This window comes from Falco cherrug, chromosome 1 (genome assembly GCF_023634085.1).
Source record: "Falco cherrug isolate bFalChe1 chromosome 1, bFalChe1.pri, whole genome shotgun sequence".
Lineage (NCBI taxonomy): Eukaryota > Metazoa > Chordata > Aves > Falconiformes > Falconidae > Falco > Falco cherrug.
In genome coordinates, this window is record NC_073697.1 from 86,283,836 (window position 1) to 86,299,459 (window position 15,624).

The following is a 15,624-nucleotide window of genomic DNA, read 5'->3' on the forward strand; positions in this document are numbered from 1 at the left end:
ACAAATAGCGGTTTGATAGCAAGTGGTGCTGCAGGGATATGGTTAACTCTCCCAAGGCACTTCGGGAACGTTGCTGGAAACCACATTGTGTGCCTTGTCTGAGGCTATTCACTATTCTTCTTCTTGTCTCTTCTACTTGAGACATGTTAGACAATCTTAGTTCAGATTACTAGACAGCTGTAAAACTACCTCAGCCTAAAAATTAAATTCTCAACAATTTCTGAACTCAAGAGTGAGCAAGCAGGAGATTGGATGGTTTTGATTCAGTAGTGTCTAAAACAGATTCACTACAAGGATAGCTAATCACAACTATGAAGCCTTTTCATCCACTGATCTCAAACCAATTCTGAAAATAAAAAGTTGTTCCCATGTTACAGACAAGAAAAGACAAATGAAGTAACAGGCTTTTCAAGGTATGACATATAACCTTCAACTTCTGGCTGAGGAAAGCTGCAACAAGGCAACAGACTGTAGTGCAAAGACCCTGACCTGCTTCCTCTTCTACAACCCACTCCTGTCACCGCTGGAGCCAGCGTACTGACCCAGGACTGCAGTAGTTTATTGACACAGACAAGCAGCACACGGCTGGTCTCCAAGTTTGCAGCTCTGCATATTCCCCCTGGCAACTCATATCCCAAATCAGAAACATTGAGCTTGTCTTTGAACACAAACATAATCTCAGGCTCAACCAACTGATTCTCCAGCAGGAATATAAAGAAGGACAACAGTCAGCTACATCAGTGAACCTAAGCCATGAGCAAGTAGTGTAAATGGTATGGTACTTTACAATATTGACTGTCTTTTTTTTATATATATATATATAATTTCATGGAATACTTTGTTTTGTTCATCCATCTAAGCTTCAAAAGACAAATTGAAGCTTTCTTCTAGCCAGAAAAATAGCAGTGAGTACACGTAAGTGCAACAACTGTAGTTTAAGTGACATAATGCAACAGTACCATTACAAAAAACACCTGATATATGGCAAAAAATCCCGTACCGTATTAATTCAAGTAAATGGGCTAAGGGAGTAGAAAAAGAAATATGAAAACAAGCATGCATCCAACATGTACTCTAACTTTAGAAGCTTCAAAACATTAAAGAAATATTTTCCATCAAGTTTCATTGCTAACAACATTTGAAGAACCCTCTTTCAGCAAAAGCTGACAGTTTGAAAGGTTTCAATTTACTTTTTTCCCTCCTACTTTTGCTTTTAAACTACCCATGATACAGCACAGCATCACAGTGGCACTGTGTTAAGAGGATCGAATTCTCTGGTACTTTAATCTTAAAGATTCTTCACACTTTCAGCCCTATTCTTATTCAGCTACAGGAAGGGAAATAATCTGCCTTGGATTTTACTCCACATTTCAAAATACCAAAACCATCCAAACAAGAACTGCTTGTGTACAGGGCAAAGTCTTTGTTTTGACTGGCACCCAGGAGGAATTATGACATACTATCATCAAAGCAAACTGCAAATTATGGGGTAAGCAAAACAAGTTTTCTCAGTTTTCCAAGTCTTCTCATCATACAAATATCTTTGTAATTAAACAGGTAAAATCTATAGGAGTTATAACCTTGGATCCAATGTAGTTTGGTGTTTGTTTTTTTTTAAGTTAACTACAATCCACACAGAAGATGTTTCCCGAGCGCATGAAAAGCACATGCAATTTTATTATGTATATACTTCTAAATAAAATTCTATCTGATTTTGGAGACATGTATACACCTAACAGAAGTATTTAACACATTCACATCACAGACATGTGCAAAAATGCATTGTTCTGCAGTGAAAGTACGCATTTCCTTCGTACAGTTCTGTATAGGAACCACTGCTGTCATAATTTTCATCTTAGCATTGAGTCTTGTATTTGTGCCTTGGAAAGAGGCACTTCAAGAAGTTTGAGAACCAAGCTAAAGTTATTAAAGTTTCATTTAGCCCTAACACTGCATGGAAACCTTTGGGGTGATTTTTTGAGAGATGTTTCTTCAGAAAAAAAAAAAGAGATGGCACAGCTATGTAGTTATTAAACACAGATATTAAAACAGTTTGAATTTGACATATTTCTGCAAGCTTCCTTAAAAACTTACCAAAACTTGGAAGATGTAACAAACCAATCTGAATAAGATATCACAAGATAAGCACTGAGCACACACCAAAACTGAGGTCTTTGTGAAAGTCATCATCTCTTTCCACAGCATTTCATCATCTTGACAAGACCACTAGGGCAGCCAGATACTGTCACTGTATCTCCAGATGAATAACGTAACAGATAAGGACAAAGAGTGAAGATTTTTAGCCAAAATGCAAATAAGAAATTCCATATTTTCAAAAGTCTGGTTTTCATCAACTTTGACCTCAGTTGGTTTCTTACCTCTCAAACATTTGCTTTTCATAATCCCACTGTTCTAACAAAGCTCCTTTAAAGTCCTCTAATCTATGTGTATTTGTAAAGCCATACAGGTCCTTTGTCAAAGCTTCTATTCTAATCTGGGAACTTTAATTTTCAGAGAAGCCAATTCCTTAGTGGTGCGGAAGCATCGAGATGAAGGTTCAGTGAACTCAAGGTCAGTAAGCCATGCATTTCTTTTGACTAGTATTTGTTCTTGACAAGCAAGCTGCTCACAAATCCCTTTTGCAAGTTTAAGGCTCTGTGTAGCCTGCAGAGACAAAATTAGAATATAAACATCTACTCACTAGAGAAAACAAGGGAGTTATTGTCACTGTAAAGAAGGAGACATCTAAACCATACCCCCTCTGCATTAATTCCATTATTGTGCACAGGCAAGCTGACAGTTATACCACCGAGTAAACTGCAGTTATCTAGTCAAATGATCATTTAATGTTCTTTATTTTACTTTTTCTAAAGAAAATTGATTTCTTGCTATTTATGTTCAGGGTATTTCATTGTGCTGTGATTATAAACTAGACTGAATGCATTTCCACTGACTCCCTGCAAAGTGTGTTTTATAATCCTTCCTGTTTGTACAATGCAAGATGTCTTTTTTAATTGCTAGTCTTTTTTTTTTTTTTTTTTTTTTTTTTTTAAAGTAGAATGCATGCTTGTTTGTTTACTCAGAAGCTCTGAAAGAGCTAGGCTGGACTCCAGCCTCTAGACAAGCTGCTATGAGATATGGAAGGAAATATCCCCAATAATGATGTTTGCTGTGTAAATGATGGAACCGCCTACAGTCCATTAAACTTCATCAAGGCTTTGCAGATATTTGAAGTTTAACTTGTAACGACAATTCCTAGGGTAGGTTCTGGGTCATAATTGTCACTTGTGTCACATCAGGTGTTCTCTTCTACTCTGTTGTGTGATACAGCACCCGACGGCCAGCAGCCAGGCAGGGGACAGGTTGGCAGCCGGAGTTTCCAGCCCAAGCGGCCGGTGAAGCACAGCACCGCTGGAGCCGGCAAAGGTTGCACAGCAAGAGCACTCGGACTGAAACCCACATTTCCAGAGCCTTTCTCCCACACACCAATTATCCCTGTATCTCTGCCCTGCTCTTCTAGGGCACAGAAATAACATGAGATGACAAGACAGGGAGTGCTACAGTAAACTGTGTTAAAGCTGATGAAGAGGCAAAGGCATGGCCAAACTGCAGCCGGGCAGCACTGCCCCGCGTGGGACATGGGCACCGCGCCGAGTGGGTCCCGGCCACCCCAGGCCCACCACAAACACTGGGACGGGCAGTTCCTGCTGCTGTTAAACAGCACCAGGAGAAACGTCCATATTGCAGGAATCAGCATGCAGTTTAGCAGCGGATTTTCAGGGTTTTTTTGTGCAAATTACTTCATGTTTGAGGAAAAGAAGTGATCACTCCTTGAGAAAGTGCAAACTTTCCAGCTCTCCTCAAGTACTGCTAATGTAATTAGTTTAACCACCCCAGGTTGAGAGCCTTTTAAGGACAGACATTTAGGCACAGGTTTTGAAACGTGTTCAACATCCTGTGATTATTTTTTTTTCCTTTCCTTTCCACATCTCAGTATGTAAAACCTTATTGCTGTGGAAATAAAGGTGTGAAAAATCAATCAGGGACCTCTGCAAGCTATTAAAAACCTAACATAGCATTACAGCTTTACCACCAGCACTTAAAAAGAGGCTCTCTATGAAACGGTGTGGGAAATATTCCACGACACAAGGATTTTGACAGACATACAGAGTATCTTGAATAATCCAGCAACTATTTACCTAGAAAACCACAGTCACTTTCACAAATACATAGCTCTATAAATATTATTTTACTGCTGATGTTTTACTATCCTTTCTTGGTAAAAACACTGCATGTAAAAACGTTTGTTTGGAGGGAGGGGTTGGACTTCATTGTCAATATCATTAAAAAAAACCAAAGAAAAATGTAGGGGGAGGTTGTTCTCACCCACTCTTTAATGCCTGTTTGCCTTGTCTGTGACACTATTTATTACTTCTCAGATATGAAGAAATACTTCTCCTGCTGCCGGCTTTCATTCCAGGCTGACAGTGGGGGAGCAGATGAGGAGCCCTGGGTGCTGCGTGGTGCAGGCAGGACAGCCCTGTCTCCGGCAGCTTCACCACCCAACACGGTAGTGCAAGCGCCAGTGAGCAGCCCCATGACATGCAGTGGGTAAGGACAAGGTGACGTGCTTTCAGTGGGAGTTCAGATCTCTGCCTCCTCCTCAAACACCTGAACACCTTACCCAGCTGTCATCCCTGCGTTCCAAACACTGTCCTGATCACTGTACCCTGCTGTCACTTCAAACCTGCAGCTATGGGACATTTGACAAAGAGCAATTCCTATACTAGCATCTTACCCTAGTTTCAAAGAACATGGGCATAAGTTTGCATTCCAGTATTCCCCCTGTTAGTGCTGTAAAGACTGAAAGACCTTTTCTACTTGACTCCAGTGAAGATCTGTAGGAGGCATCCTTTTGTCTATCTTGCAGCCGGATGCACTGCAGACCCTGTATCAGAGATGCTACAGTCCCAATCACCTATAGCATCCACCAGACGACCCTGAAACACTCAGGAAAAGAGAGATCTTGGCAGCTGAAGAGTTGACAGTACCCTCCCACCCTGCTGTCCCCAGCAACAAGGAATTTTCTTGGCTGTCCATACAGAAAATTCATGAAATCTGCAGTGAATAGCACAGAACAGAGGTCAGCAAAAATACAGGAGTCACTTCATCAGCACAAGTGTCAGCCCTTTGCCTACAGTAAAAAGTAAAGTTCATCACAGCTTAACTCAACAGGGACAAATCTACATTTGAAAGAATGAAAAGCAAATAACTCACCTCAATCCAGTCTTGCAAAACCCTGTTCTCATACTTCCCAGCTGCCCAGACTGGAGAGTGTTATGACACCTTTGCAGGACGCATTTAATCAGCAGCATGACCTGACCTGTTCTACAGGGAGAGCCCTTTATGTACGCTTTCCAGCTCTGACCTGTGCTGCAGCATTGCTGGAGCTTACTCTACCGTTACAGCACACTTTTCTGTCACAGGAGACTTGTATCCTGTGTGGCATGGGCCATTAGCTCTCTCCGAGCTCAAAGCAGCACTAGCTAACTCCAACCACCTCGGCCACGCTTCTCTTTTGGTTAGACAGGAGCACACTAGCACTCTAAATAACGCCTTTCAAATTCCCAGCTATGCCTTTTTAATGGATCCTCCTTAAAACAACAACAGCTTCTAGAAACAAACTCTTTGCTGGTTAGATGTGTTTCCCAGAATTCTTAAAGGCAAACAGCTGAAGAAGGGGTATGCCAGACGAACACATTAAGCTCTGCATGAATGTGTGCATGCACTCACTTTATTTTGTAGACAAGTCATTAGCAGAGCTATTTTCCAGTCTGATTAAGAGGAAAATCCAAGAGTTGTAAAGTTGAACTTGCAGGGCCTGATTCTCTGCTGGTTCGTAGAATTCTACGGAAAGTTTCAGCTAAGGCAACTGTAAGACAATGCTGCGTGAGGACCAACCTCACCAAAATCACCAGGACCTCATCCATCAGCTTCAAAAGACCTGAAAGACATACCATACCATCTCATTTAGTGACCATGATAGTGGAGCTATTCCCAGGAGAGGTCAAATTACAAGTGAGAACTATGGAGAGTTGTGAGAAAATTATTCTCCCAGGCTTTCGTTTGTTTTAAGGAGAAACCTTCATATCTCTTGGCCACAGCTCCACTTCTTCCAGGTTTGCAAGAAAGTTCACATCACTGATGGCACTGAGCTCATGTAAGTGTCAGTTATTTTGGAGTCTCTCCAGAGAGGAATATTTTGACAGTCATATTCTGTTCATTATTCTTCCAAGAGAGGAAATACACACGTCGTTATCTAAAGGAATACAGTCAGCCCACCATGCTCTTGCCTGACTGGCTTACTTATCTTGATAAATACCGGCTAAGATCAGGACTTAGTGCCATTAGATGTGTCTAAAACATGAAGCTGTCATTACTGTGTCAGCACCAAGGATTGTTTCCAACCGTGATAATGGTGAGGCCACAATTTGAACAAAGACAGATTTTACTCTGAAATGGCCTACCACACCAGCTGGTTCCCATTACAGCACAGAGACCTTTTGCTCATGATTATGAGCTTCACCATTATTTTTTTTTAATTGGAAACCAGAAATATCCTCCCCATCTATGACTCATATTGGACCTAGCAAACAGTTTCCTCATGGTTAGGGGCTGGCAGAGCTGACGTCTGCAACAGCTCAAAGATCTGTTTGATCCAAAGCCTGAAGAACACTGGGTTCAGTGAAGAGCTCCAGACTGCAACCAGCCCTGCCGCACAGACCCTGCGCCCTGTCCTCCCATGCTGCCAAAGTGCCGTCAGCAGCAGCACGTGCACCACATATGTTGAGTTAATGAAACACGATGTTGATGCAAGAACACATCTTCTCCATACCACCTTTCTGACTGGTCTTCAAAGCACAGGTCAGCTCTTAGGTAAGTGATTTCATACCAACAGTGAGACAAGAAGAATTCAAATTCATTCTGACCCCACTCAGCCCAACATTTAAGCAAAATACTTAAGTACTTCCTTGTCCAAAAACACACTTAAGTATGTGGCTTAATTTATAAAAGGTAAGCAAATACTTATGTGCTTTGGACTGTTGAACTGGCAACTATTATACCAACTGCTATATATGTATATATAATTATATATAGACAACTGTTGTTAAAAATATTTCTATACCTGGTTTTAATCTCAGGTTTTAAGGATTCTCAGTGGGTTTGTAGAAATTACACAGCCCTGCAAACAAGCATAATTACATATATCATTCAGCTTGCTTTCCATTTTTCCTCACAGAGATCCGTCCCTGCAAGGCAGCAACCTGTGCTTTATTCCCCTAAGCCAACACCTGAAGCTGTGTCGTGTTTCTGTTCCCATCAGACTGAGTGCAGAAGATTTCACATGAATGTAGATTTATGACTTGCTGCTTGAACATGCAATGTCAAGTGTCCCACTGAGTTTTATTGAGTTGGCTGTGGCAGTACCTACTACCCAGTGCAGTATGATCACTTCAGACTTTAATCCTGCCTAATCCTGTTCTACAGGGTTTCATATTTCCCCCCTAGCCTCTTTGCCTGACAATTTTGGCATCTATACCACACACATTATGTTACTTATATTGAAAACCAAGATCAGCTGGGCATCTCAAAGTTAGGACTTCTGCTGAACACAGGGCTTATCTGAGACCCAAGCAGCAGCACCTTGTATTCCCACCCCTGTGTTCTGTCCAATCTTACCTCAAAATACTTAGATTTGGTTGTACTGAAAGCTCCCCGCATTTTGCTCAGCATACACTTTAGTTGGTGGCATCTCTTATTTATGCTCCATTGTAATGCAAATCGTTTGCAGCTATTCAGCATAACAATACAAAGATTTCAGAAGAAGCAGAAATCATATGCCTTCTCTTTTGATTTTTCCCCCTACAGCAAAGCAACAAGAGTTAACTTACTGTCCCTAAAATACAACCAGTTCAGAAAAAAAGAACGTAATTAATTTCCTAGTAAATACATGCAGCATTAGATGTAATATGCTGAATAATACAGAATTAGATGTAAATTTTGTGACTTTTAGAGCTAACCTGGGTTATATAGAGCTTCATCAGGTAGAAGCTTGCCTTTTGCTTGAATAAGAACTGCCAGTTTTGGAGCAGGCACTGGGCATCCTCCTCCCCCCCGTGCAAGGGAAGTGCTTTTTAGGTGACCAGCCACCACAGAGGCCACAACTTTGTTGCAATTCTCCAATTGCCACGTTTAACATTTTAAAAAATGTTTTGCTTCCATAAAGAAGGTAATCATGCCTGTGTTTGTTCTAAAATGGGGAGAGACATGAACCCACAAAGAGCACAAGTCTTAAAGGGGAGACAGTAAGATGGTCTTGTAAACAACTTCCAGCTGAGGCAGTGTATTGCACACTAATACTCTAATCCCTAGAAAAACAACAAGGTTCCTGAAAACAGTTATGGGCACCGCAAGGTGATAATGAACTTCACAGACTGCAAGGGCATCATTTGAAAAGCTAGATATGTATCTTAAAGCTGTCTTTGGGGCAAGTATAATTAAGCAAACCAAAGAGAAAGACAAATAACCTCAGAGAACCAGGTCCTTGTTTGGAATACAGCAATTTATGATCCCAAGCAGGCAGCAGTAAGAAAGGAAATTGTTAGTTGCTACCCTGACAATGCCCGACAGCCCACTGTTTCAGGTAAAACATGCAAAAGTATCTTAAGGACCCACCAGAAAGTTTCAAGTGGGAAGTACCTGTGTCTGCATTCAGTACGAGCTCCCAAGCCACAAGGCTGTCAGTATAAGACTTTAGGCTCAAGCTTTTGAGAAGCCTCTGAGACAACTTGATTCCAACCTCCCCCACTGAATGACAATAAGATCTGGTAATTCTCTTTTGGCTCTGAAAACTGGAGTGTTTCAGGGCCTTTTCTTTAAGCTCAAAGGGTTCGAGAGATTCATTGAGAGTGGTTTTGGAGCACCTATATAAGAATCTATTCACTAGGTAATGCAAAGTTGTTCTCACACCTTCCAAGATATACTTGGAGCAAACCACAGGAGAGAGGAAGGATGGTCCTCTGCCTTCACTGCTAGCTGGGACAGGGAAGTCAGAGTTCATTTCCCCAGTCTGCTACCAGCTACAAGTCAGACTTCCTCTTTCTGCTTGGATATCTCATCTGTGCAGATAGAAAGACTGTGCTAATAGTAGTCCTTTACCTTCCAGACTACTTGCAATTAGCTACTACAAGCTTCTCAGTCCCATAGAGGTCTTGAACTGCAAGTGATACAATACACGACAGATGAGAACTGGATGGATTTTACCATGAAAGCAGCTGTGGATATCTTAGACAGGGGTTGAATACAGTTAACACACTCCAAAATCATTCTGCTATCATATGTTGTCACTGTTCAACAACTAAAAAATATGGATATGTATTTTTATGCTTTCAATGTTCTTCTTTTGACAAAGCACTTGTACTGAGAATTTTGGAACGTTGCTACACTACTCTTACTTTGTTCAAGTGTCCCTTGTGACAACCACATCCTGGAGTGTATTAGAGTTTAAAAATAAAGCAGCAAGATAAGCAGTGGCAGGAAGATAGAGGAATTCAGAACTTTGAGACTCAGAAGAAAAGATATTTCTAATCTCTGCTGAAAATATAAGACAAAGTGGATAAGGCAGACAAGCATGAGGAGGCTGTTACAAACAGGAGGAGAGGCTGGAAAGAGGGAAAGGAGGGACAGCTTCTCACACCAGCAAGTGAGCTTGATAGTAAGATGAGAGAGAGGTCACAGCAAGACAAGTATAGCAAGCAAGAAGGGCTCCAGAGAGATACAGTCTAGAAGACAGGTCAGGACAAGTCTATGTCTATGCTTTGCTTTGTTCTTATTTTTGGCTTTCCACATACCTTCAAAAGGAGAGATTATCAGATAAGAATTGATGGGACACCATTAAGACAGAAGGTTTTTCCAGCTCTATTGTGTGCATGACATCCCTTCTGGTCTCCAGAGATCTCATACATCTGGGGATGTAATTTGAAAGCACACACACAGAACTACATGGCTATGCTGCCTTTGCTTAGGAATTTGATCAAAGGTGCAATTCAAAGTGGGTGTTTAATAGCCTCATAGTGTTTCTTTACCATGGGATTGTCTAGCCCAGCCTGTAACATACACTTTTGTGCTATCAACAGGTGCTGGGAAGCATGCCAATGTCCCTTGTCTCACCAAAAGCTTCTGCCTTTCCTGATGGTGTCCATGCACTGCAGTGTAAAGGAATTCTAGACCTCCACTGCTGTATGGCAGGAGATTCAGCCACCTCTGCTAAAGAACAATAATTGGTACCAGATGCTGCTTTCCTGAGGGCTAACTCTACAAGAAGATAATATATTGGAAGCAAAAGAAAGTCTATATCATAGCAATGCCCTGGGAATTCAGGAGAGATGTAAATGGAAAGGCTGGTTTCCACTGCAGCAGTCAGAAATGCCATATTTCTAAAGGTCAGAAGAATCTGCATAACCAACATGGGAAAAAAATATTGGTGTGCAACAGTTGGAAAAAAGAATCAGCAACCATAGAGCTGTATAATAGCATCACCAATAGTGCTGCCAAGGTGAAAGAGGACCTGATGTTCTTAACTTGCTGAATACGTATTAAGACCCTAGCAAAAGAGAGGGGGTTAAAATGGGAGGGAACTGTTTTTCTAAGATTTCAGCTGCTCTTTTACAGGAACCTACCCATTTCTCCCTTCTCTGTACTTTCTTTCCATTCACCTTCACACTGAATGATTTTCTAACAGCTCCATTCTCAAAGCATTTTCGAAGTTGTCCACCATACTCACTAACTTTCAACCATTTATGCCTTGCATCAAAATTACTTTATACTGCTCAGTTGTAAAGAACCCCAAGCTCTTACAGTGCCACGTGGACTCAGGTGGACAGTACTGGAAAACTGCTCAGCACCCACTTTCTTGCAGAACTTCTCCAAGTGACACACTCATGATACTCAACTGCCCAGCACACATGCTCCCAACAACCCACACCACGAGCTGCTTCCCTCCCAGCAGTAGGCCAAACAGAGGACACAGGAAAAAGCAGAAGCTATGACATGGCTAAACATAGGGGGCATGGGAAGAAGCCAGGAACATGGCAAAGATATGTATAAAGGTGTCAGAGGTAGAGGGAAGTGACAGCAGGGACGTAGGGAAGATGGGACAGCTGAGGCTACTGCAAAGGAAAAATCATAGGGAATATGAAAAGGCTGCTGAGATTGCTGCAGTGAAGGAGCACAGAAGAAATTGGTCAAAACCCCATTGCTCGCACAACAGCTCCTCTGTTATCGTTTAATATTCAGTGCTACTTTATAGCAGCAGGATATCCCTGACTCTTCCTCTGCTTTGGAATGTAAATAGCAGCTGTCTCTGTATTTTGTTGGTGCAGAGGCATGCTGTAGGCATGCTCTGTCTGTGCTATCAGCAGGGCCTCTCAGGAGGCAGTCAGGAGAAAGCCTGGTTTGTTAATCTTGACAGGGTTTAGGAGAGAGATCAGATTTGAACAGTTCAGCATCAACAAGACTTGGATAATTCTAGACATACAGAGAAGAGCTTTAAGTACCTAAAGGAACCCTCTTGGTGGTGATACTCAGCTGCTTATGGAGGTAGGCAGGAGCAGTAAGGATTATCCTTTTGGATTTAGGTACCTAAATTCTACTTCAAGTTCCTCCTTAGGCACCTACTCCTTTCGGTAAATCCAGCACTCGAAAAAATCACTGCCCCTTCTTTTCCCTATCCGTGGAGCAATAGTTAAAAATACCTGACTATCTGAATAAATCCAGGCATCCTGGAGCCTCATTTGTTCTTTGTAGCCTTGCAGCTGACTTCACTACAGTAGGGTGATATCCTACAGAAACTGGCAACAGTGCAAGGAACAAAAAACTACAACAGAAGAACTCAAAACAAAAAAAAAACAACCCACCAAAAAATAACAAGGACCAATCTACTTCTGACCTAGTGAAGTCAATCACATCATTGCCGCTGACTCTGGGATTACCTTTGGGTTCCCATCAAACTGACCACAACTACATAACTGAGGCTTAGAGGGCTAGTCATCTTTTTTCCCTTTTTACTATAATTTGGCCCCAAGAACCCCTTACAGGAACCTTTTCTAATTTCTTCTCTCCTTTACAAATTATAAAGGAGTAGAAATACCAAGATCCCCTTGCTAGGAACCTGAGGATTCCTGCGGAGCTTGTTTCAATGTAAATCTCCTTAGTAACAAAGGAAATGGAGGGGGGGGGGAGAGAAAGACGAGTCTGCACAGAATTTGCAGCCTGCCTTTCTAGGGGTGTTTGCTGCCATGCTGCTCCAGAGACAATTCAGCCTTTCCCCTGTCAGCACCCCTCACTGCTCCTAACTTCTGGCAAAGATCATCCAAAAGGAATGTTCTTTTTTTCAAAGTTCTCAATGAGGTATCAGCTGTTCTTTAAAGAGATTATGGTGGGAGCATTCCTAGCACATTGACTCCACTGTGCAGCCAGCCTTGTGATTAAATGGCTCAAAGGTGGTTTCCAAGGATAAACTGTGCCAGGGATGACAACATTTCCTCACCAAAGAGAGGAGAATCTAATAAAAAATAAGGATAGAGGAAAACTGCTGTAGCTCTACAGCTATTATTAGTGTCTCAGAGCATTGTCACTGCTTTGCCTGTGCTGTCAGATGTCACTTTGCATCAGTTCTGGGCAATGCTCAAAAGAAAAATGGTGGAACTCATTTAATTCTGCAATGCATGACTGAACTCCACAGCAGGGCCGCACAGAGGGTTAAGTGACCTCTTAATGTTGGTGGGAGCACTGCTCAACAAGTTCAAGTGGGCTCTCCAATAATTTATGCAAACACCTTTTTCCATAGGCTGGCAATTTATAGTAATCCAGCTGCTCTCGCAAAGCATAAAATAAGTACTTAAAAATGAGTTGCAGCACTCAGTCCTACTGTCCCCTGAAGCAGCTCCCTCCTGAACTGGTGATCCTAATGGGTAAAAAAAAAAAAAAAAAAAAAAAAAAAAAAAAGACAACTGGGGTAAGTAAATGACAAACATATAATGGACACTCACACTTTTGAGCACAAGCTGCGCAATGCTTGGAACCCAAGTCTGGGCCCATGAGCACCATACATAACACAGCAGTAAACGCAAGCGGCAACAGCACAGCTAAATCCCTACAGGTACCTTCTCAGCCAGATGCTTTTCTGTATTCCTTCTGCTTATTGGAGGACCACCTTTTTTCCCCATTTATTCTTCAGTGACAGCTTCTTAGGATAAAGCTGAGCAACTTTGTCTCAATGAAGAATTTGGCACCCAGCAAATGCTGACTATATTTTTTTTCTGCCTTGAAGAAACAAGTTATGAACATTCTTTGCACTTTCGCACAAGGAATCCAGATTACCACGTGCTTTTTTACTGCTCAGGATGACTGAATGGTTAAGTTTGTTTTGCTGACCATGTGGCAGTTTACTTTGAACTATATGTATAAGCAAAGTTCATGAGAGTTGACACAAGACCTACACTCATCCTGTAGCATTCTCATTACACACTTCTGAAGGCCTGCCTTTCCTCTGAACTGAAAGCCACATCCACCAAGAAAAAAAAACATAACTAGTTTTTCTTCTGATTTTAGTCACCTGCCAACACACTTTGTTTGCTACAGAAGCACACAGTATTGTTTAACAGCTAGCTAAATGCAAGTTAAAATGGCAGCTTCAAGAAAAAAAAAAAAAGACAAAAAATCCCAGGTGTTAGTGATTTATCAAAGTGAACTGATATCACACCTTAACATTCAAGCTTTAAACAGATCCTGTATTCTTGAGGTGAATTTGGGGAAGCTAATTTAACTCCTCCTTTCAAAACATCTATTAGCTATTCAACACACTTGATGTGACTGGGAGTAATGTCATGCTGACGGCTGCAAGATTTCAGCCAGACTTGTAGATCAGAGTACCTGATGGATTACACTTCTAAGTACCTGCATAGCTGTGAAGCTCAAATTGACTGTCTGATAGTATTCTTTGTCCTACTGCAGTGGAAAGCCTGGTTTTAAGGAAAACCTTTCACTGTTTTGAACACAGTGTCCAAATCTCAGAACAAAAAGAACTCTTCATTGAGGAAAAAGGGATTTTGGTGGTTATTTTTCCCGGAAGACTACAAAAGACAGCTGTGTATACGCACATGCTCTGATGTAACATTAGGAAAATCAGAGACAGACTAAAGTCATCTTTGTATACACACACCTGATTCACGGAGAGAAGTTAATGCACTGGCATGAATTCTCTATGGCCATCCTAGAGGAGGAAGGCAGCTGTGATAGTTGCTTGATGAGACAGATCCCACAGCTCCCATTTCATCAAGGGCTCTGTCCTCCCCATCTGACAGGCACCACCCCATTACAAGTTTATTACTGGCCTTGTCCTGCTATTTTGAGAGTCAACTGTTCCACTAAGCATCTTTTTTCCACTAAACCAAGTCAGGAACAACCTCAGAACCACAGGAGAAGGAAAGAAAAAAAAAAATTCAGGCACAAGTCTTTGAGCTGATAGGTACCACTGGGGAACACTTAGGTTGGAAAGCACAAAGTTTAATGATCATCCAAAGATACAAGTGTGGAATCATCTGAATTCCAACGTTAGGACTGAATGCTTTGAGACTCAGGCTCCTTCATTTACAAGGTCTGAATTTGTATTTTTTTTTAGCAGCAACGCTACTGATAATGCTTTTCCCCTTCCCCCAAGAAAAAGTTGTAATGTCTTTTTTAATTTGTTTTCTTAGACATTACCTTCGAGCTTTTCAGAGTTTCAGAGTGACACAGAACTAAAGTTTCACTGACTTCAAACACCCGTCCTTCGGTTTTATGACAGTTAAGGAAGCTTGAGCAACAAGCACCCCCAAAGGCTACCTCAATCCAAGTGTAAAAAAAGAAAAAAAAAAAAAAGAAAAAAAGTGTGTGTGTGAAGTACATGAAGTGCATCAGAAGTCTGCCAGGCGGAAAGCAAATGGCTGAATTCATAGAGTTGGTTCCTGCTTACAGAACAGCTGCTCAGCCCCAGCTATTTCATTAGCATTGCTCTAAAGGGTCCTAGGGACTTTCTTTTTGAGGTGTAGGCAATTCAGAGAGCTGAAAGATCACTGTAATTTGGCCTCTGAAAAATGAGTAGGTGTTCACAGTTCATTTCCCAATAGAGAAAGTCATGCTCATCACAGAAGCCATCATCATGCACAGAACTAATAGCCGCCCTGCTTGGCAGGCACACCCATGCACATTAAGGAAGCCTTGCAGCGCACTAGCTTTTACCACGTATCAACAAGAGACTTCAGTTGGTTAGCAAAGCTGTCGGTAGGGCCTTTTATTTTTCCACATCTACAATCTGGTGAGAAAAATAGAAGTAAGTAAATACAAACAACCAGAACTAGGCTCCTGGAACCATAAAACAAATTCAAAACTACGAACCATTCCCAAAGAAACCCCCTGCTCTCAGATGAATGGGAATAAAAACACACTGGCAGAGTCCTAAACACAAAGAAGAAAAACTCAAGGATACGGGGAGAGGATGCAAAGCTAAATGTTGAGTAAGTGGAA